This window comes from Protopterus annectens, chromosome 9.part0 (assembly GCF_019279795.1).
Source record: "Protopterus annectens isolate FY-2018-M chromosome 9.part0, PAN1.0, whole genome shotgun sequence".
Lineage (NCBI taxonomy): Eukaryota > Metazoa > Chordata > Ceratodontiformes > Protopteridae > Protopterus > Protopterus annectens.
This window is the reverse complement of record NC_056743.1, coordinates 7204748-7228356: the sequence shown is the minus strand read 5'-3', so window position 1 is coordinate 7228356 and position 23609 is coordinate 7204748. Positions and strand designations below refer to the sequence as shown.

Here is a 23609-nt window from a genome sequence, read left to right as displayed (position 1 = left end):
TGATTACATTCTTTTACTCTTGCAGAAATTTATGCATCAAATTATTACATTGTCAAGGCCTTGACCAGTACTGGCAAAATGTATTTTTACTGGTACACTTGCTTAAAAAAAGTCTTTCGGGCTATTGGTACCTCATGGGCAGATGTGGATGCTTTTCCATATCTTTCAAACAAACATTTTACTGAGGGAACAGTATTTCTTTAACTAAAAAATGAGCATGACTGAACTTTCGTGCACACACACTACTAGACTGGATACTCGAACTATACGCAGCAGATGAGAACCCTCAAATGAATACAGTTAAGTGACTATTCACAATGTAGACGTGTGAAAGTCCACTAACAGACATAAAACATTAGTACATCAAGAACACTGCTGCAAAAATCATAAAATTGGGAGTTGGCCAGGCACAGCAGCCTAATTATTTCAGGAACACGACATCTCTAAGGTGTGGAAAAAAAGAACCTTGGAGCCATAGCTATTAGTAAAAGCATGGTTTAAGAGCCCCCCCCCCCCCCCCAGAATGTTTTTATTTCAATCACCAAATTAGACCTTCATCAAACTGCTTACACACCACATCCTTTCTGCTCTTTGCAATTTTCAGTGACAGCACTTTCAACAAAGACATTAGTCCACCAAGCTGCTCATGCTTCAGTTACATTTTACAGCTGTAACAGGTAACTCTCCTTATGCACCCAAGTCTTGACCCCCTTGGTCATTAACTAGAACACTGTTTCTCATCCACACAACTGACTTGTTAATTACATATACCCTACCCCCCCACACACGTGCACATACAGAAACACACAAATGTACGCATACACACATATGTATGTATACACACACACTAGTCTTCACTCATCCAATATTCTATTAAGCCCTTCCATTTCCTTTGATACTTAACTTTCTCCCTCCATTTCCTTAAACCTCTGTTGTAAGGTGTCACACTTTTTTCCCTTCTTTTCCCTAAGCCGCTGCTGTAATCTCACAAACTTCTTTCCCCACTTTTCAGTAAACTGCTGTTGTAAGCTCACACACTTCTTTACCCTATTTCCCTAAACTGCTGCTGTAAGCTCACACACTTTCCCCTCTTTTCCCTAAACTGCTGCTGTAAGCTCACACACTTCTTTCCCGTCTTTTCCCTAAACCGCTGCTGTAAGCTCACATCCTTCTTTCCCACTTTTCACTAAACTGCTGTTGTAAGCTCACACACTTCTTTCCCCTCTTTTCCCTAAACCGCTGCTGTAAGCTCACATCCTTCTTTCCCACTTTTCACTAAACTGCTGTTGTAAGCTCACACACTTTCCCCTCTTTTCCCTAAACCGCTGCTGTAAGCTCACACACTTCTTTTCCCACTTTTCACTAAACTGCTGTTGTAAGCTCACACACTTCTTCCCCTTAAGCTGCTTTTATAAACTCTCACACTTCTTGTACCTGTGGAGGACTCTATGACTTCCATTTCCTTCAGATGGCTTTCTTTGCTGTCAGTACTATAAAATGCTAATGACAACTGGAAGAAAGCTAATTCTAGCTATGGGCATGTTTCCGATAGGAGCACAGTAAGTTAATGTTGTATTTTGGCTATAATCTGAATGAATAATTCCTGCACTTCCCTTGTACAAGTTACCCAACACTATGCACTCCCAAAATACATACCTCCACATACCTCTTTCCCCATATGCCTGCATCTCCAGCAGCTAACACCTACCTGGGGAAACACAAAGTGTAGCTTAGATGGGGTATAAAAATACCTGCGGAGATACTTCCAAAAATAAATCTTAAACCTCCTACTTTTTGCAAATAACACACTTAGTGCTATTGATGAAATCTGAGTTCCATTTCCAACTCCTGCTCTTAAACTCCAATAATTAACTTCTTAAGACATGTAGATCGTACTTGGCCCTCAGTCAGGAACTCCAGCAGGCCTGGATCATACGCAAGTACTATGCTACCTGCACTTGCAGGCCATTTTAAACCTAGCCAATTTCACTTCTGGTGCTTGAATTAACCTATCCCATTTCATTTTAGACTGTCCTTACTTATGCCATGGTCGATAAATAATACACGACTTCTTATGAGAAAGTACAGTTGTGTACCTACCATAAATGTAGATGTTCGAGTGTATTCACTGTTGCAGTCATTACACTTGGGTTATCCTGCTGGCAGGCTACCCACAGTCGGCCTGAATTCCAAAGTCTAGGTCCGGCGTTGGTTGCTGTTGCCTCTTCCCTGACGTCAGTGCGCTAGGGGTAAAAAAGATGCAGCCATTTTCTTCAGTTTTTCTTGCCCCAGATGTCAGGTGCCCCCAAAGTGGTAGGCTGAAAATTATGCCAATAAGTATGCATGCACAAAAATAAACATTTCCTTCATCTACAAGCAAATACACCACATAGGTTGTATAGGATACAGAAGTGCAGATAAGTCCCAGCAAAGGAAAAAGAGGGATGGTGGGTGGGTAACCTGGACTGCAACAGTGAATACACTCGAACATCTACATTTATGGTAGGTACACAACTGTACTATGTTCATCGTGTTTCACTGTTGCAGTCATTACACTTAGGTTGAATCCTAAAGCTGAGGTAGGGTGGCTGGGTCTAAATAGGATTAGGTTCATACTAGGCTATCTGCCCTAGGGCATTTATAAGCCTAGCCAGAATGTGCTTGGCTTTCGCCACCCATTTTAAATTTATTTTGCTATGCCCTTTTTCGAGGTTAGTATACTGTGCCTCTGTCTAACAGTGACACAGAAGTGATATCCGGGGTAAACCTACGATCTCCCATCCACTCATCAAGATTCCTCTTGAATAGAGGCAATGAGGGACTCTGCCTAACCTGGACTGGGATTTTATTCCAGAGTGAAGGGAGCCTCTGGGTTATGAATCTGTCCCTCCAGCATGTCCTATTTATTTCAGTGCTGAGGTTCAAGTCTCTCGAGCGCGTAGCTCGATGGGATTTGGATTTTCTGAGGTGCAGCATGTCCATTAATTCCAGGTTGGACATGGCTTTATACGTCAGGCACAGATCGCCTCTGAACAGGCGGTATGCCACTGAGTAGAGCTGGAGTTTCTTTAAATGGGCAGCATATGGCATCTGTTTGAGCCCTTTGATCCTCTTGGTGAGGTACTTTTGGGGTCTTTCCAGTTGCTGCAGGTGTCTGGTAAGGTACATCCCAAAAGGGGCATTGTACTCAATTATGGGCCTGATGAGGGATGAGTAAAGAGGCACGATGACCTCCCCTGATCTAGATGTGAATCCCTTCATGATTAGGTAGGCTATATAAAATGTTTTTCTAACCACTTTGGCCACGTGGTTGTCAAATGAGAGATTGCTATCAACTTGGGTCCCCAGGTCCCTAATTACTTCTTCTGTACTTAATGGATTACCACCTATGTGGTAATTTGTGGGCACTTTGTTTTTGCTAAAGGGATGACTATACACTTTTTGGCATTTAGCTTGAGGCCATGGCTCTGGCACCAGTTGTCTGTTTCTATGAGGCCCTTTTGGAGGATGCTTGTGTCGGCTGGAGAGTCGATTATGGTGCCCAGTTTGCAGTCATCTGCGAACTTGGTCAGCCACAGTCCTTCCATGTTGGCCTGTACCTCCGAGAAATATATACCGAACAAGAGAGGTCCCAGGACTGAGCCTTGTGGGACACCACTTGTAACTGGTTTGGAGTCTGACATGGCTCCAGCAATTCTAACCATGTGGGTTCTGTCCTTGAGCCAGTTTGCAATCCATCTAGTGACATAGGGGTTTATATTTAAGCTGGTGAGCTTATCTATAATGCCCAACTGGGGTATTGTATCGAAGGCTTTTGCGAGGTCCAGGTAGGCTGTGTGGACCACCTTCCCCTCGTCAACGGCCTTGGTGACTGTTTCAAAGAAATCAACCAGGTTTAAGAGGCAGGATCTGCCCTTAAAGCCGAACTGGGTAGGATCCAGTGTCTGTAGGTCCCCAATATCTTTATTTATGAGGTCCATGATGATCCTTTCCATAGCTTTGCAGACCAAGCTAGTCAGGCTTATGGGGCGATAGTTTCCTGGATCCGTTGAGGCACCACCTTTATGGAGAGGGACCACTGTTGCTGTACGCCACTCTTTGGGCACATATCCTGTAGTAAGGCTGAGATTGAACAGTAGTTTTATGTTTGGGTTTAGCTCTTCTTGGAGTTCATGTAGGACGCAGCCCGGGACACCGTCTGGTCCCACTGATGCTGTGTTTTTTGCTTTGGAGAGGGCGGCTCTTACCTGAGCATCTGAAATGTCAGGGGGGCAGCACTCTGCTGGGATAGATATTTGCCCTTTTGGTGGGGAGGGGGGGAGAAGTTTGCGCAGAACCTGTCAGCTAGGATGTTGGCAATGTCTGTGGGTTCAGTGTATTTTTTGTCATTTTGGACTAATTCTGAGCATATCTGGGAATTACCACCCAGGTTCCTAACATAACTAAAGAAAGCCTTGTGATTATCCTTAGTGTCCTGTGCAATTTTTCTCTCGAAGCTAGCCTTAAACAATTTTATGAGTGCCCGTAGTTTTTTGCTAATACTGATCAGTGATGCCTTCCCTTTTTGGGATTTTGCTCTATCATTTAGTAGCTTCCTCCTTTTATTGTACAGTTTGTTTATGGCTGGGGTCCACCAGACAGGACGTCTGCCTTTGGAGGATTGGGTCTTGGTTTTATTTGGGATCGCATGATCCATGCATTCCTGAAGGTGTTCATAGAATGCGTTTATAAAGGATTCTGCGGTCTGGGCGTATTTTCCACAGGCCCGGGGCTTTGAAGGATTCCACCTCGGTTTTGAGGAGTGTGAAATTTGCTTTAGAGAAGTTTTTCACTGTGGTTTTCTGGGCAGGGGGTGGGGTCGGGATGTGAATATCCAGTGAGATTAGTTTATGGTCTGATCTTACCAGTGAGGGATACACTTCTGGTCTGGAGCATAGAGTCCCCATGTTGGTGATGATCAGGTCCAGTATGTTTTCCCCTCTTCTGGGAGTGGTAACAAGTTGTTCCATAGCATTTGAGTTTATAAATTCTAGGAATCTTTGGGCTAGGGTGTTGGAGCTAGAGTAATGCTCCCAGTCTATGTTTGGGTAGTTGAAGTCGCCCAATATAATGGTGTTTGGAGAGACCTTCATATTTTCCAGTGTTCTCAGGAAGGCCGAGTGGGGTTCCTGGGTTTGGGAGGGTGGTCTGTAGCAGGCTATAAACTGGAAGGCAGTTTTACCCACTGTTAGTTGCACATAGATAGTCTCTGATGCTTCGTGCTTTGCCACCAACCTGGAGGTGTGGGTATCTTTGATGAATATCGATACTCCCCCCTCCTTTTGTGGTTCGATCCAAGTTTTGGGGCCGAAAAGCATGGTATGAGGTATAACCTGGTAGTGCTGGGGTGCTCTCGGGAGCCCTGAACCAGGTTTCTGTTACTGCGCAGATATCGATGTTCTCCATGCTAAGGAGAGTTTCGAGTACGTGCATCTTGAGGTTTAGACTTCTGGCGTTGAGTAGCATTACTCTTAGTTTCTTATCCCTTTGTGATACCTATGGAGGTGGGTTTGTCTTTTGAGCCTTGCCTAAAAAAGGCACTATGGGGGTAGCAAGACCCTTTGCCAATATCCGAAAGCACAGGGGTGACAGGTGCAAGCCGTCCCTAGCGAAGCATCGTGGCTTGTCGAGCATATCATCCCAAGCTGACAGGCATTGGATCCCCTTTGAATGACACCAGTACTTAAGCCAATTGTTGAAACTGATCATCTTGTCTTCATATTGTGGCATCATTCTTGGTGAGGGTAAGATGCTACTCAAGGTCAGGGTCATACCGGCCTGGGCTACATGCTCAGAGAGCTCCTTTATGTCTCTTTTCATGTAGTCCAGGGAGGTACGTCTCAGGTCATTCACACCGGCATGGACAATGACCGAATCATATTTGTACTTGCCTTATGTGGCGGATCCTAGCGCCCGACAGGCTGCTCACCGTGACCCTCTCCTTGTTCAGCCTGGTGAGCGGGACATCAGTGTGCCTGACGATAGAGTCACCTATTACAAGTGTATCAGGTGTGTTGTTTAGTCTTAAGGGCTGTGACTGTTCGGCACACTGGCTTTGTGAGATATGTGTTGCACGTGTTTTGTTTTGGGGTAGCGGTTGCTTGGGTGTCTGCTTTGGAGGTCTCTGCTGCTTAGGCAGATCTTTATTTAGAGCCTCCGAGTATGTTTTTGTGTGATTATGTGTTTGGTTTGCTGTCGTGGTAGGTCTATGTGAGACTGGGATTGTAGTGAGTGTGGTTTCCTTCTCCTCCTGACTGGTTATGCCAGTACTGAGTTGAGAGAACTTAGCCTCCAGTTTGGCTATATGGTTGCATCTCTCACATGGGTTGGAATTTGTTGGGAGGAGGAGAGGGTTGTCTGTGTACATGAGGTAGTTGTAACATTGCCTCAAGATTCCCAGATTCACCAGCTGGACTGGAGAGGAGATTGACAACTGAACTTTGGACATGCTAGAATAATATTGGGAATTCCTTAATAATTGAAAACAAGGGCCAGTGGGGAGTGAGGGTGTAGTGCTTTTAATTTTTAATGCTGACTTATATAATTGCTTTAGTGAGCAAGTGCCAGGTAACTTAAGTGCAATGTGTTACAGGCAACTTAAATGCAAAAAACGACAAACAGTAACTTTCTTTCAAGTGAAACAAGGAAATAAGTACAATAAGCAATGCAGGATTAGGAGAGGCTATAAGGCCCTGCAGAACTGCAGTGGCAAAGCCTGCTCTGGATTTAGAATAGAGAGGTAGGTGGTAGTGCTTGGTAAAAGTGTGCACTGAACTCCATGTTGCAGCCTCTAAGATGCCTTTGGTTGGTACTCCACTGAGGAAGACTGCTGAAGTAGCTGCTGCTCTGGTAGAGTGAGGCCTAATGCCCTTAGGCACTGATTTGCCATGTAGTGAATAACAGAGACAAATGCAGTGGCCTATCCATTTTGAAATAGTCTGCTTTGAGATGGCCTTTCCTTGTGATCCTGCAGCATATGCTAAGAGTTGCTCAGTCTTTCTGAAAGCTTTAGTTCTGTCCAAATAGAAGCGTAGCTCTCTGTGTATTTCCAAAGAATGCAAGAGTCTCTCACCCTTATTCTGTGGGTTTGAATAAAAGGTAGGCAAATGAATGGTTTGGTTAAGGGCCACACTGGACATTACCTTAGGCATAAATGTGGGGTTCGTCCTCAGAGAAACCCTGTCTGGATGGAAAATGATGAAAGGTTCCACAGCCATGAGTGCCTGTAACTCTGAAACTCGTCTTGCAGAGGTTATTGCTAGGAGCAGAGCTGTTTTCCAAGATAAGAACTTTATTTCAGCTGTAGTGGCTAGCTCAAAAGGCAGCAGTGTGAGTTTTTCCAAGACATAATTGAGGTCCCATGCAGGTATTGGTGCTCTCCTTGAAGGTCTTATGTTTTTGGCCCATGTAAGGTACTGTCTTAGCAGCGGATGGGAAAAAATAGGTGGTTCCGTATTGTAATGAGCTGAAATGGCAGAGGCATGGATTTTGATTGATGAAAAGGATAGGCCTTTGTCCAGCATCTCAGATATTGTAAAATCCGAGGAATATTTGGTACAACTGTGTCAATTCCTTGCGCCTGGTTCCAAGCACAGAATCTCTTCCATTTTTCAGAATAAGATTTCCTGGTACTGGGCCTCCTGGCCTCCAAAATAGCATCCATCACTGCTTTAGAGAGAGGTGTGTTGTGAATGACTACATTATCCGCCATGCTGCCAGATTTAGGGTTCTGAGCTGGCTGTGCAGGATCTGATTGTTTCGTTGGGTCAGTAAATGAGGAATTAGAGGCAATGTCCAGGCTGGGCCTTGAGACAAGCTCTTTAGGAATGGGTACCAGTGCTGGCGGGGTCAGTCTGGCGCAATCAGAATCATTTTTGGCTTCTCTTGTCTGACCTTTAGGAGGACCTTGGGGGGGGGGGGGGAGGCAGAGGAGGAAAGGCATATACTATTAGGGTTTTCCAGCTGAATGATAGAGCGTCCACTTTCCATGCTTGTCTGTGATACGTCCTTGTGCAAAACCTCTGTAGTTGGCAGTTGTGAGGGGAGGCAAATAGATCTATGTCTGGGCATCCCCATTTCTTTATTATCATGCTGAAGACTTGTGGATTCAGTTTCCACTCGTGGGGATCCGTGAGGTTTCTGCTTAGTTCGTCTGCCAGAGTATTTTTCTTTCCTAGCAGGAATTGTGCTTGCAGGTGTACTTGATAAGTCAATGCTGTGTCCCACAAGGTCATGGCTTGTCTGACCCCCTGTTTATGTACCACATGACTGTAGTATTGTCCGTCCTTATCAGTAGTTGTCCTGGATGGAGTAGATCCTTGAAAACTGTCATGGCATTCTGAACAGCTAGCATCTCTTTTTGATTGATATGAAGGTGACTTAGGCTTGTGGGCCATGTGCCCTGAATACATTTTCCTGCCATATGGGCCCCCCAGGCATAATCCGAAGCATCTGTTGTTACTGACTGCCTGGCTGTGGGTAGGGTGAATGGCTGTCCCTTGTGGTGACAGGCCTGTGCCCACCATCGAAACTCTGGTTGCAGGAATGAGGGTAATTAATGTTTCCAGGCTGTGACAATGTTGAGTCCAAACTCTTTTTAGATACCATTGTAGTTTCCTCATATGCAGTCTGGCATATGGAATTAGCAGAATGCAAGATGCCATGAAGCCCAAAGCCTGCAGAATTTTTTCTTGCAGATAACTGGGTCTTTGTTGCCAACATCTTGAAGTAAGAAGTCAGCTGCCTTTGTTTGTCTGGCGTGAGATAAGCCATCTGGGCAGTTGTATTTAAGCTTGCACCCAGGAATATTATCTCTTGAGAGGGTACTAGTTTTGATTTATTTTCGTTTACTGTGTACCCTAGGCAAATAAGTAATCTTTTTACAAACACCAGATGCCTTAGTAAAATGTCCTTGTTCTCTGCTTGAATAAGGCAGTCTTCCAAGTAAGGATATATTTGAATTCCTCTTTGTCTGCAAAATGCAATTACTGGTGCCAGGCATTTTGTGAAAACTCTGGGCGCAGTAGATAAGCCAAAGGGCAGTGCAGAGAATTGGTAGTGCATTGAGCCAGCTAGGAATCTGAGGTATGTTCTGCAAGATTGTCTGACTGGAATATGCAGGTATGCCTCTTTTAGGTCCAAAGTTACAAGCCAAGCCTTCTTGCCCAGCATGGGCAGAAGCTGCTGCAGAGTCAACATTTTGAATTTTGGAACGTCCAGGAATGTATTTAGAGTAGACAGGTCCAGTATTGGTCTCCAGGCTTTGTCTTTTCTGGGTACCAAGAAAAGTCTTGAGTTAAATCCTTGTCCCTGCTCTTGCTGTGGTACTTGCTGAATGGCCCTCATGTCCATGAGGGATGAAACGTGTTTTTGTGCCTCTGTCCATTGATTGTGTGGCAGGTTTGGCATACCTTTTGGCCTTGGCAGGGTGTGAAAGTGGAAAGTGTAGCCCTGGGACACTATATTCAATACCCATTTGTCCTGGGTAATCATTTGCCAATTTTGAGAAAAAAGTGCTAGTTTTCCCCCCAAGGGGGCTGCCAAAAGATAAGTGCTTGGAGCTGGCAGAGGAAAGTCATTGGGACTGTTTCCTGTAGGGCTGTGTTTTGTCTTCTCCGCTTTTGCAGGTAGAAGTGCCCCACTGATTAGGCCTGTATGAGCCCTGGGGCTGGGATCTGCCTCTGGGGCGTCTGTATCTGCCTCTTTGTGGTCTGTCTGACACTGGAAAGGCCCAATTCTTTGTAGGCCAGTTCCTGCTAAATCTGGGTGGCTGTACCTGTAAGAAATCCTTTACTGTTTGCATAGATTTCGCTTTATCCTCCATTTTCTTCAACACCTCCTCTGCTTTAACACCAAACAATGTATCATGCTGTAATGAAGCATCTAATAACTTTGCTTTAACATGATCAGGCAGCTTCTGTTCCTTTAACCAAGCATGCCTCCTAATAACAGAACCCGTAACTGCAGCCCTGCAAGAGGCCTCCAGAGAATCAAAACCACATTGCAATGTATGCTTTCCCACTTGTTCAGTTGCATGCAATAAATCCTGCATTTCCTTATTTTCTGCACAATCAGAATTTAATAACATTTTCTGTTTTAGCACTGACAGTAAGTATTGCTGATATTTAAGCATATGAATTTGACAATTTAAAGCCCTCACAGCCAAAGTAGAAGTGTAAACCTTTTTTCCCCATCTGTCTAGTGCCCTTGAATCTCTATCAGAGGGGATAGGGTTTTTTGCAGTAGAAGCCTTGACCCCTTTGGGACCCTGAGAAATAGTTTCTGGGTCAGCAGCAGGGTTTTTATAAAGAAATGTATGTGAATCTGGAACCCTGTAGTATCTGTCTGGTTTAACAGGGGCAGGAGGTAAGGAGTCAGGAGAATGTCCGGACTCGGAAAATACATCATCTACAACGTCTGACACAGGAGGACTAGCCAAAGGCCTGTGCTGAGGTAGTAAAAGGAAATCTCTAAGTCTTTTCTTAGATTCTGAATAGTCCTGGCTCTCCCAGTGGAAGTGCTCCCTCATGGTATGTAGGGTTTCCCCAAAAGGATAATCCTCAGCCGGTGAGGCTGAAGGGCTAGATTCTTCAGCATCAGAATCCTCATAAGGAGGAAGAGAGTATTCCTGTTCAGAAGAGGAGTCAGAGGAAATGGAAACCTGATCAGAAGATTCATATTTTGTCTCTTGCCTAGGCCTCTTGTCAGGAGGGGGATGGGAACCCCTGATCAAGATAATTAGGTCTTCGGCCATTTTGAGCATCTGCTTTTTAGGCATGGTAGCTTGTCCAGGAGAATGCTGTACTTGTTTCTTTGTCTTTAGAACTGCTTTAGTCTTTGCTTTGGAAGCTGTAGTAGGCTTTACATACAACTGTGTAGGTCTGAAAACACCCTCAGAAGCCGATGCCTGCTCAGCAGCTCCAGACCCATCTGAGGGAATAGTTTCCGAGTGTCCAATACCTTGAGTATCCAGAGGTCTAGCTGGCTCCACGTGGGAGTCGTCAGCAGCCTGTGGCTCTGAGGTAACGGGCGCCAGGGGCTGCGAAAGCACCTGAGAACCAGTGACTGGCTTAGCGGAAGCCTCGTCGTCGGTTTTGGACCTCGGATGCTTATCCTTTTCTTTTTCCCTGCACTTTTTATAAACTCCGGTCGTCGGCTGTTCCGACGGCATTATATAATTGAATCTTCGGCCAAAGTAATGAAAGGCAAAATCAAACTGACGCTTAATAGTGCGTTGGTTAAATCTAGCACAAAACAGAGAGCTAGCAACGTTATGATCAGGGCCCTAGGCAAGGAATACAGTAAGAATGAAAATCCTTATGAGGTATTTGCTTCCCACAAGAAATACAACTGTTAACTTGTTCTGACATCAGTCTGGAGCAAGAAAAAAGTTTCCCCAATGGGGTACTTAGCTTTATTGAAGACTTCGGATCTGAAATTCGATTTCGAAAATCTCAGGAGTCAGCCAACCGGCACTTGCGAACTGCTTTTGCTTCGGGCACTGCACGGCAAGAAAGACTGAAGAAAATGGCGTCGGCTGCATCTTTTATACCCCTGGCGCACTGGCGTCAGGGAAGAGGCGACAGCAACCGACGCCGGACCTAGACTTTGGAATTCGGGCCGACTGTGGGTAGCCTGCCAGCAGGATAACCCAAGTGTAATGACTGCAACAGTGAAACACGATTAACATCTGGGATCATACCACAGATAACATGCATGCGATAAAGCATTCAGGAGTTGCTTACATCTGTTAGCAGTCCATTATATGATCCTTTTGAGGGTACAAAGTTTCAGTCACCCATTTTTTCTTTAACACCAATCTAGACCACAACATCCTTGCCCCCCCAACACACACACACACACACACACACACACACACACACACACACACACACACACACACACACACACACACACACACACACACAAAATCCAAGATAAACTACTGTGGACACTGTCTCAGGAATGCCTGACCCGCATATAATCATAAGGGCGACAAACATTTACCCAATCTACATAATTATAAGGGCAATATAAACAATGTTACTTGACCTGTATATAATCATAATAGTAAAACAATGTTACCTGGTACGCATGTAATCATAAAGACAAGAAACAATATTACCCGATTTATATACAATTACGAGAGAAACAATGTTACCACCTGGGTTCTCTGATCAAGTTCAGTTGCAGCATTTTTTATTTTTTCACCAGGCCAAAAATGTCCTTCTGACATACTGCTCTACTGTCAGGAATACCCATTTCCCTAACATTTAAACTTGGCATATCTCCTTACCTCCAGGTATTCCAGCTTCATTTCCACCGAGGAGGAATTTAGTGCAGTTCTAGTTTTATCCACTTGCACTTTATGACCACATATCCTACCAAAAGAATGCAGTATCCTGAAAAGTTCTCTCATATCAGTCCAAGAATCGTCCAAAACTTCTAAAACACTACTGGCATAAAAGGTCACCATACGTTCCTCTCTACCTAAACTAGACTCTGACAATTCTGAAGTCCTTATCATTTCTGTTAGTGGCTCAAGATATAATGTGAGCAGAATCAGGAAAAGGTGACATCCCTGTGTACTATCTCACACGACTGCAAAAGGCCAAGGAAGGCCAAATTGTGTTTTTATTCTGACCTCTAAGGTTTCACACATGGAAAAAAAAGTAGTTATGTACTCATTAGAACATTCCATCTGTGTTGTCCATTTTCATTCTTCCTCAATGTATGGGCTTGGATACAAGTCAGCCACCTTCTATTGATTCTAGGATCCAACCCTAGAGTTCTTCCCTTACGCATAATGCCCCTGACTACTTCAAGTCTGCTGCTATTACATGCATTATTATAGGAAGGTACTACAGTAGAGAGTCGATTATCCGAAAAATCAATTACATGAATGCAGCTGTCCAAAGCTTTTGGGTAGGAAAAATGATAAAATCTGAATATGTAAACATTACACATACTGAGTTTTGTGTGATTTTGGGGCTTGTAGCCTGCTCGTGTGTGTAGAATATTGTTTATTGTCCACTAGATGTATTCCCTGTGTGCAGGAAAAAAAAGAAAAAAAAAAGATTTTAGAAGTTTATTATCTGGTTCAATGCACGTTTGACTATCCAAACTACCTTAGGTCCCAATTAGTTTGGATAATCAACTCTCTACTGTATAACAATCCTATGACAGAAAAGTGACAGCAGAAAGATCAGAAGCTCAAAATGGAAATATGGTTCCTATAAACCAATCCCCTAGGTCTCCCACAAATATATGGACAGGGGGAAGGAGGGAGGGAAGTTGAGGAAGAATGAAAATAGACAACACAGATGGAATGTTATGGTTCATAGGTTGGTACTAGGCTATCGGCCACAGGGCCTATACAAGCCTAGCCATAACAATTCTCTGGCTATTTCTTCCCACAGTATTTACTTCCCTGGACCCCTGTCTAGCAGGGCGACTGACATGATCCCCGGGGTGAATTACCTATCTCCCATCCAATCATCAAGGTTCCTTTTGAAGAGGGCCAAAGAGGCGTTCTGCTTGACATGTATGGGCAGTCTATTCCAGAGTCTTTAGGTCAGGAACCTATCCCTCCAGCATGTTTTGTTCATTGTGATAAGATTTAGATCCCTGGAGCGTGTCTCTCTAAGGGATTGGGATTTCTTTAAGTGTAGCATGTCCAACAGCTCTGGGTTTGACATGGCCTTGTATGTTAAGCAGGCATCGCCACTGAGTAGACGATATGCGACAGAGTACAGGTGGAGTTTTTTCAGACGGTCAGCATAGGGCATCTGCTTTAGGCCTGTGATTCTTTTAGTGAGGTATTTCTGCGGCCTTTCCAGTTGTTGTAGACATCTTGAGAGGTACATGCCAAATGGGGCATTGTATTCTATAATGGGTCGAATGAGGGATGAGTACAGTGAGACAATGACATCCTTTTTTCTGGATGAAAAGCCCTTAGTGATGAGGTGTGCCACACAGAAGGATTTCCTGACTGTTACTGTGAGTACATAACCTCTTTTTCCCTCTCTTAACCAATATTTTCTCCACACCCTTCAATCATGCATATATTATTCTACTACCCAAGAAATCTAATCCAAAAGAACACAAAGACTACAGACCAACAGCTATGTCCATTAACAAAAACTTTTGAAAAGCTAAAGTATAGGTTCATAGGTACGTACTAGGCTATCTGCCCGAAGGCATTTATAAGCCTAGCCAGAATGTGTTGGCTTTCGCCGCCCCCTTAGATTAGTTCCCTGTGCCTCTGGTCCAGCAGAGCCACTGAGGTGATCCCCGGGGTAAACTTTGTTTCCCATCCACTCATCAAGGTTTCTCTTGAGGAGTGTTAGCGAGGAGCTCTGCCTAATGTAGATTGGAATCTTGTTCCAAAGCATATGAAGTCTCTGGGACAGGAATATATCCCTCCAGCACGTCCTACTTATTGTTGTGGTGAGGTTTAAATCCCTAGAGCGCGTGAGTCAACGGGATATGGTTTTCTTTAGGTGGAGCATGTCCATCAATTCTGGATTGGACATGGCCTTGTATGTCAGGCTGAGATCACCTCTGAGTAGGCGGTATGCAACCAAGTACAGCTGGAGTTTCTTCAGGCGAGCTGCATAGGGCATTTGTTTGAGGCCAGTAATCCTTCTGGTGAGGTACTTCTGTGGTCTTTCCAGCTGTTGCAGGTGTCTTGTAAGGTACATCCCAAATGAGGCACTGTACTCTATGATGGGTCTGATGAGTAATGAGTAGAGGGGCACAATTACCTCTTTTGACCTGGAAGCAAACCCTTTTGTGATTAAGGTGGGCCACATAGAAGGATTTTCTTACCACTTTGGCAATGTGATTATCAAAGGAAAGATTACTATCTACTTGGGTCCCCAGATCCCTTATTACATATTCTGTATTTAGAGGACTACTACCTATGTGGTAGTTTGTGGGTACTTTGTTTTTTCCAAAGGGGATGACTATGCATTTTTGGCATTTAGCTTGAGGCCATGATTTTGACACCAGGTATCCGTCTCAGTGAGACCCTTTTGGAGGATGTGTGTCAGCCAGAGAGTCAATTATAGCCCCTAGTTTTCAGTTGTCTTTGAACTTGTCAGCCCTAGTGCTCCTGTGCTTGCCTGTACCTCTGAGAACTATGCCGAACAGGGGGGGTCCCGGGACTGAGCCCTGGGGAATGCCACTTGCAACCGGTTTAGAGTTGGACCTAGCTTCCGCAACTCTCACCATGTGGGTTCTGTCCGTGAGCCAGTTGGCAACCCATCTGGTAACATAGGGGGTTTATGTTCAGGCTGGAGAGCTTGTCTATAATACCAGAATGGGGAATGGTGTCTAAGGCCTTTGCGAGGTCTAGGTAGGCTGTGTGTACCACTTTCCCTCGTCTATAGCCTTGGTAACTGTCTCAAAGAAGTCCACGAGGTTTAGGAGGCATGATCTGTCCTTAACAAAGCCAAACTGAGTAGGGTCCAGTGTTTAGAGGTTCCCAATGTCTCTGTTAATGAGATCCATGATGATGTGCTCCATAGACTTGTAGACCAAGCTAGTCAGGCTTGTAGGGAGATAGTTCCCGGGGTCTGTTGTGGCTCCACCTTTGTGGAGCGGAATAACCATGGCTGTGCGCCACTCTAATGGGTACGTAGCCTGTGGAGAGGCTCAAATCCAATGTTCTGATCTTTGAGACCCCAAAATAACTACCAACTCCCCTATCTATGAGTATATCAGACCTAAGGAGAACACTATCAATACTAGCAAAGTACAGTTGAGTACACTTACCATAAATGCAGATGTTCGAATGTATTCACTGTTGCAGTCATTACATTTGGGTAATCTGCTGGCAGGTTGCCCTCAGTCGGCCTGAATAACAAAGTCTTGGGTCCTGCGTCGTTTGCGGTCTCCTCTTCCATGATGTCAGGTCGTTAGGGGTATACAACATGCAGCCGACATCATTTTATTCAGTTTTTCTTGCCCCAGATGTCAGGTGCCCCTCAAATGGGGAGCAAAAATATATATATAAATATAACTAAACAGCAATATATATAAATGCACTTTTAGCAACATAAACGTTACCTCATCTAAAAGCAAATACACCACAAAGGCTGTAGAATATAGTGAAGGAAAGAGAAGTTATAGAAAAGGGGGATGGTGGATGGGTAACCTGGAGTGCAAAAGTGAATACACTCTAACATCTACATTTATGGTAAGTTTAACACAACTGTACTATGTTCTTCGTGTTTCACTGTTGCAGTCATTATATTTGGATAGAATCCCAAAGCTATGGATGGGAGGATAGAACTAAATAGCATTAGGGGCGGCTATAAGGCCCTGCAGAACTGCAGTGGCAAAGCCTGTCCTGGATTTGGAGAAGAGAGGAAAATGATAATGCTTTGTGAAGGTATGCACAGAGCTCCAAGTAGCAGCTTCTAGAATGTCTTTGGTTGGAACTCCTCTGAGAAAGGCTGCTGAGGTGTAGGCAGCCCTGATGGAATGTGACCCGATTCCCTTGGACACTGGTTTACCATGGTGCAAGTAGCAGAAACGAATGCAGTGGTTTATCCACTTAGAAATAGTCTGCTTTGACATAGCCTTCCCCTCTGATCCTGAAACAAATGCCACCAGTAGTTGCTCAGATTTTCTTAGAGACTTGGTCCTGTTTAAGTAGAATCTTAGTTGTCTGTATACGTCCAATGAATGCAGAATCCACTCCCCCTTATTCTACAGATTTGGGTAAAATGTTGGCAGGTGAATAGTTTGGTTAAGATACCACCTTAGGCATAAAGGAAGTATTGTTCCTGAGGGACACCATGTCCGGGAAAAATGTAATAAAAAGCTCCTCTGCCATGAGAGCCTGTAGTTCTGAAACCTTCTTGCTGAAGTGATTGCCAAAAGGAAAGCTGTTGTCCAAGATAAAAATTTTACATCTGCAGTAGCTGCTGATTCAAAAGGAGGCAGGGCGAGTTTTTCCAGCACAAAATTGAGGTCCCATGCAGGAGTTGGCGATGATCTGGGAGGCCTTACATTTTTGGCCCCTCTAAGATACTGTTTTAGCAGAGGATGAGAAAAGATGGGAGGATCTGTGTTGTAATGAGCCGAGATGGCAGAGGTATGGATTTTTTTGAAGAAAAAGATAGGCCCTTGTCAAGCATTTCAGTCAAATATTAAAATCTGAGGAATACTGGGCTTTGCTGTGTCTATTCCCTGGGCTTGGTTCCAAGCACAGAATCTCTTCCATTTATCAGCATAAGATTTTCTAGTACTAGGCCTTCTGGCTACCAAAATGACATTCATCACAGATTTACTGAGAGGCGTTGTTTGAATAATTAGTTGATCAGCCATGCTGCAAGATTCACAGTTTGGAGCTGAGTGTGCAGAATTTGATAGTTCTGCTGAGACAGTAGATGAGGTATTTGAGGCAAGTACCATGGAGGAAGCTGAGACATATTCCTTAGAAGTGGGTACCAGTGCTTGCGAGGCCAGTCCGGAGCAACTAGGATCATTTTAGGTTTTTCCTGTCTGACTTTTAGTAAGACCTTGGAGAGTAGAGGCGGAGGGGGAAAGGCATAGACTGTTAGGTTTTTCCAGCTGAAGGATACGGCATCCACTATCCATGCTTTTTTGTGATGCGGTCTTGTGCAGAATTTGTCCAACTGATAATTTTGGGCAGAGGCAAATAGATCTATGTCTGGGCTCCCCCATTTCTGTGTTAACATGCTGAAGATTTGTGGATCCAGTTTCCATTCGTGCGGGTCTATAAGATTTCTGCTTAGGTTGTCTGCCAGAGTATTTTGCTTTCCTGGCAGGAATTGAGCTTGAAAATGTACTTGGTAAGTCAAGGCTGTGTTCCACAAGGCCATGGCTAGTCTGCAAAGGGGGGTAGGAATGTGTACCCCCCTGCTTGTTTATGTACCACATAACTGTGGTGTTGTCCATCTTTATCAGTAATTGTCCTGGATGAAGTAAGTCCTTGAAGGCTGTCAGAGCATTCTGAGCAGCTAGCATCTCTTTCTGGTTGATATGCAGATGCATTTGGTTTGGGCTCCATTTGCCCTGAATGCATCTCCCTGCCAGGTTGCCCCCCCCCCAAGCATAGTCTGATGCATTTGTAGTTAGAGTTTAAGTGGCAGGGGGTAGAGTGAATGACAGTCCCACCAAAGAAACTACTGTTGTAGGCAAGGAATGAGAGGAATCATTGTTTCCAGACTGTGACAATGTTGACTCCATAAACTTTTTAGGTACCATTGAAGTTTCCTCATATGCAGTCTCGCTTATGGAATTAGTAGAATGCAGGATGCCATGAACCCCAAAGCCTGCAGAATTTGTCTTGCAGATAACTGGATTTTTTGTTGCCATTTGTTTGAAGTATGTTGTCAGTTGCCTTTGTCTGGCATGAGGTAAGCCATCTGGGCAGTTGTATTCAAGCTTGCACCCAGGAATGTAATTATTTGCGAGGGTACCAGTTGTGATTTATTTTCATTTATGGTGTACCCTAGGCATTCTAGAAGTCTTTTTACAAACGCCATATGTTGAAGAGTGTCCTTGTCCTCTGCTTGAATGAGGCCGTCGTCCAGATAAGGACACATTTGAATGCTTCTTTGTCTGCAGAATGTAATTACTGGTGCCAGGCACTTTGTAAAGACCCTGGGCGCAGCAGATAAGCCAAAGGGCAGTGCAGAGAATTGGTAATGCAAAAAACTGCTTTGAAACGGAGGTATCGTCTGCATGATTCCCTTATAGGGATATGCAGGTATGCCTCTTTTAAGTCTACAGTTAATGACCAAGCATTCTTGCCTAGCATAGGCAGTAGCTATTGTAAAGTCACCATTTTGAATTTTGGAATGTCCAGGAATGTGTTCAAAATCGATAAGTCCAGTATTGGACGCCATGCATTGTCTTTTCTGGGTACCAGGAAAAGTCTTGAATAAAAAACTTGTCCTTTTTCCTTTTCTGGTACGGGTTGAATAGCCCCCATATCCATGAGGGACATGATTTGTTTCTAGGCCTCTGCCCACTGGTTTTGTGGCAGATCCGGACATCCATTTGGAATTGGCGAAGTATGGAAATAAAATCTGTAGCCCTGGGATACTATGTTTAATACCCACTTGTCCTGGGTAATTAACTGCCAATTTTGAGCATGAAGTTCTAGTTTTCCCCCCAAGGGGGCTACCAAAAGATAAGTGCTTGGTGATGGTAGAGGAAAGTCATCGAGACTGTTTACTGTAGGGTTGTGCTTTGTTTCCTCCAGATTTGGAGGTGGAGGCACCCCATTGCTTTGACCTGTAAGAACCCTGTGATTGGTATCTGGAGCCTTTTGAGCACCTGGATTTGCCTTGAGTGGCTCTGTTGGACACAGGAAAGGACCAGTTTTTAGTAGAGCAGTGTCTACTGAACCTGGGTGGCTGCACTTGCAAGAAATCGTTTACAGTTTGCATAGATTTAGCTTTGTCTTCCATTTTCTTTAAAACCTCTTCTGCCTTACTACCAAACAGAGTATCATGCTGCAAAGGGGCATCCAACAATTTAGCTTTAACATGATCAGGCAGATTTTGCTCCTTGAGCCAGGAATGCTTTCTAAATCACAGATCCAGTAACGGCGGTCCTACAAGAGGCCTCCAAGGAATCAAAACCACATTGCAAAGTATGCTTTCCAACCTGTTCTGCTGAATGGAATAATTCCTGTAACTCTATTTTCCACACAATCAGAAATCATCATTTTCTGTTTCAGTAAGCCCATAACATGCTGTTGATATTTAAGCATATGAAACTGGCAGTTTAAAGCCCTGCTTGCCAAGGTTGCCGATGCATAAACCTTCTTTCCCCATCTATCCAGCGCCCTGGAATTTCTATCAGAGGGGGTAAGATTTTTGGCAGTAGAAGCCTTTACACTCTTGGGACCCTAAGAAATAGTCTCAGGATCAGCAGGAGGATTTTTGAATAGAAATTTGTGGCAGTCAGGAACCCTGTAATATCTCTCTGGCTTACTAGGAGCCGGAGGCAGGGAATCAGGAGCCATGCTTGATTCAGAAAACACATCAACAATGTCTAATACAGGAGGTATTGCCAAAGGCATATGCTGAGGAAAGTACAGTTTTGTACCTACCATAAATGTAGATGTTCGAGTGCTCATACAGCTGCAGTCATAACAGATGGGTTATCCTGCCGTCAGGCGGGTCCTCGGTCGGCCGAATTCCAAAGTCTAGGTCCGGAGTCGGTTGTCGTCGCTTCATCCACGACGTCAGTGCGTCAGGGGTATAAAAGAGGCAGCCGACGCCATTTTCTTCAGTTTTTCTTGCCCCAGATGTCAGGTGCCCCCAGAAGGAAGGCAAACATAATGTTATGCAAAGATGCAATGTTGATAAATCAAAAACAGTAGTTGCAAGCTAATACACCATAAAAGAATACCCCAAAAAGGTTATATGAAAAGTGTTTGCCATAAGGCCTGTCCTAAGAGGGGTTGGAGGGAGGGAAACCTGGACTGCAGCTGTATGAGCACTCGAACATCTACATTTATGGTAGGTACAAAACTGTACTATGTTCCATCATGCATACAGCTGCAGTCATAACAGATGAGTAGAATCCCAAAGCTAAGTAAGGGTGGTAGGCACTAAGTGGAACTAGGAGGGGCTAGGATGCCCTGCAGGACTGCTGTGGCAAAGCCCGCTCTAGATTTTGAGTATAGTGGGAGGTGATAGTGCTTGGAGAAAGTGGGCACTGAACTCCAGGTGGCTGCTTCCAAAATGTCCTTGGTAGGGACCCCCCTGAGGAAGGCTGCAGAGGTAGCTGTGGCTCTGGTGGAGTGGGATCTGATGCATGCAGGCACAGTTTTTCCATGAAATGAGTAACAAAAGCGTATGCAGTGGGCTATCCATTTTGAAATTGTCTGTTTGGAAATAGCCTTTCCCTGAGCACCAACAGCATAGGACACAAAGAGTTGTTCAGATTTCCTGAATGGCTTTGTTCTGTCCAAGTTGTAACATAGTTGTCTGTGAATGTCCAAGGAATGTAGCCGTCTTTCCCCTTTGTTTTGTGGATTAGGATAAAAGGTAGGTAAGTGGATAGTCTGATTCAAAGCTACACTGGATACTACCTTTGGCATAAAGGTAGGATTGGTTCGTAAGGAAACTCTGTCCTGATGGAAAATGATGAATGGTTGCACAGCCATGAGGGCCTGTAGCTCCGAAACCCTGCGTGCTGAGGTGATAGCCAGAAGAAAGGCTGTTTTCCATGACAAGTACTGTAACTCTGTTGAAGAAGCAGGCTCGAAGGGAGGAAGGGTTAGCTTTTCCAATACATAGTTGAGGTCCCAAGCAGGGACTGGTGGTTTCCTTGGGGGTTTTAAATTTTTTGCCCCTCTGAAGAACTGCCTTAAGAGAGGGTGAGAGAATAATGGAGGATCCGTGTTGTATTGTGCAGAAATGGCTGGAGCGTGGATTTTGATGGAGGAGAAGGAAAGTCCATTGTTTAACATCTCAGCTAGGTACTGTAAAATTTGAGGTATATTTATTACCCAAGGATTCTGTCCCTTTTCTAGATTCCAGGCACAAAATCGTTTCCATTTGGCGGAGTAAGCCTTTCTAGTAGAAGGTCTTCTGGCCTCCAAGTTGCACCTCCTTGGAGAGGAGAAACTGTTGGGAAATCAAGGAATTCTCCATGCAGCTAGATTTAGAGTTTTGAGATGGCTGTGAAGGGTTTTATAGTTGTGCTGGGACAACAGAAGAGGGACTAGAGGTAGGATCCATGGTGGGGAATGTGTCAGGCTCCTCAGGAGCGGATACCAGTGTTGTCTTGGCCAGTCTGGAGCGATGAGAATCAATTTCAGCCTCTCTGCTCTGGCTTTTAATAGAACTTTGGGCAGCAGAGGAAGAGGCAGGAAGGCATAGACTGTCAATATTGCCCAATTGAAGGAAAGTGCGTCAACTTTCCAGGCCTGTGGATGATAGGTCCTTGAACAAAATTTTTTCAACTGGCAATTTCTGTGGGTAGCAAAGAGATCTATGTCTGGCTGTCCCCATGCCTGAGTTATCTTTGTGAAAAGTTGAGGATGCAACTTACATTCATGTGGATCTGTCATGTTTCTGCTTAGGTTGTCTGCCAGTGTGTTTTCCTTCCCTGGCAGGAATTGTGCCTGCAGTTGAATTTGCAATTCCAGTGCTGTGTTCCATAGGGTCATGGCTTGCCTGCACAGGGGGTATGAATGAGTTCCCCCGTTTGTTTATGTACCACATCACTGTGGTGTTGTCTGTCCTTATCAATAGCTGGCCTGGATGCAGTAGGTCTTTGAAGGTCATAATAGCCTTTTGCACAGCTAGCATTTCCTTTTGGTTGATGTGGAGGTGCTTCTCTTTTCGGGTCCATTTTCCCTGAATGCACTGATCTGTCATGTGTGCTCCCCAGGCGTAGTCTGAGGAGTCTGTTATGATGATTTGAGTTGCTTGAGGTACACAGAAAGGAAGACCTGTGTTTCTTTGGCAAGCTTGAGTCCACCACAAAAATTCCTTTTAAAGGCATGGAATGAGTGGGATAATTGTTTCCAAGCTGTGGCTGTGTTGAGACCATAAGTTTTTCAGGTACCATTGAAGTTTCCTCATATGCAGCTTTGCACATGGGATTAGTAGGATGCAAGATGCCATGAATCCCAGAGCCTGCAGGATTTTCCTTGCAGTTAGCCTGGTGTAAGTTGCCATTTTTCTGAAGTATTGAGACAGTTGCCCTTGCTTGTCTGGCGTGAGGTAGGCCATCTGGGTGGTTGTATCCAAGCTGGCACCCAGGAAAATTATTTGTTGAGAGGGTATTAGTTTTGATTTCTTTTTGTTGACTGCGTATCCCAGGAAGTTCAACAGTTTTATTACAAACGCCAGGTGCTGCAGTAGTATGTCCTTGTTGTCCGCTTGGATCAGGCAGTCGTCCAGATATGGGTAGATTTGTATCCCTTGTGTCTGCAGAAGGCGATTACTGATGCCAGGCATTTCGTAAACACTCTGGGCGCAGTAGATAAGCCAAAGGGCAATGCAAAGAATTGGTAATGGGTTGAAACTGCAAGAAATCTGAGGTATCTTCTGCAATCTTGTCTGATAGGGACATGCAAGTATGCCTCCTTGAGGTCCAATGTTACCAGACAAGACTCCTTGCCCAGCATGGGAAGAAGCTGCTGTAATGTGAGCATCTTGAATTTTGGCACCTGTAGATATGTGTTTAGGATGGATAGGTCTAAGATAGGTCTCCAATCTTTGTCTTTCCTCAGTACCAGGAATAGTCTGGAATAAAACCCTTGACCTTGTTCTTTTGCAGGTACCTCTTGAATTGCTTTCTTGTCTATGAGAGCTGAAACTTGTTTTTGTGCCTCTGCCCTTTGATTTTGTGGCAGGTTTGGCATGCCTCTCATTTTTGGAAGGGTGTGAAAGTGGAACCTGTAACCTCTGTCTATAATGTCCAGAATCCATTTGTCTTTTGTAAGAATTTGCCAATTTTTTGAGAATAATGTCAATTTTCCACCCAAAGGTGCTGCCATTAAAGCTTTGCTTGGCAGGTGTAGGGGGAAGTCATTGTGTCTGTTTTCTAAAAGACTGTGATCT

The 23609-nt window shown here is 44.5% G+C and overlaps 1 protein-coding gene across 2 annotated transcripts in view; it reads right to left on the bottom strand.

The window, feature by feature from the left end:
• The window catches only part of LOC122811010 (splicing factor, arginine/serine-rich 19-like), a 1664860-nt gene that overhangs the window by 487610 nt on the left and 1153641 nt on the right, over positions 1-23609 (bottom strand). The window lies entirely within an intron of this gene.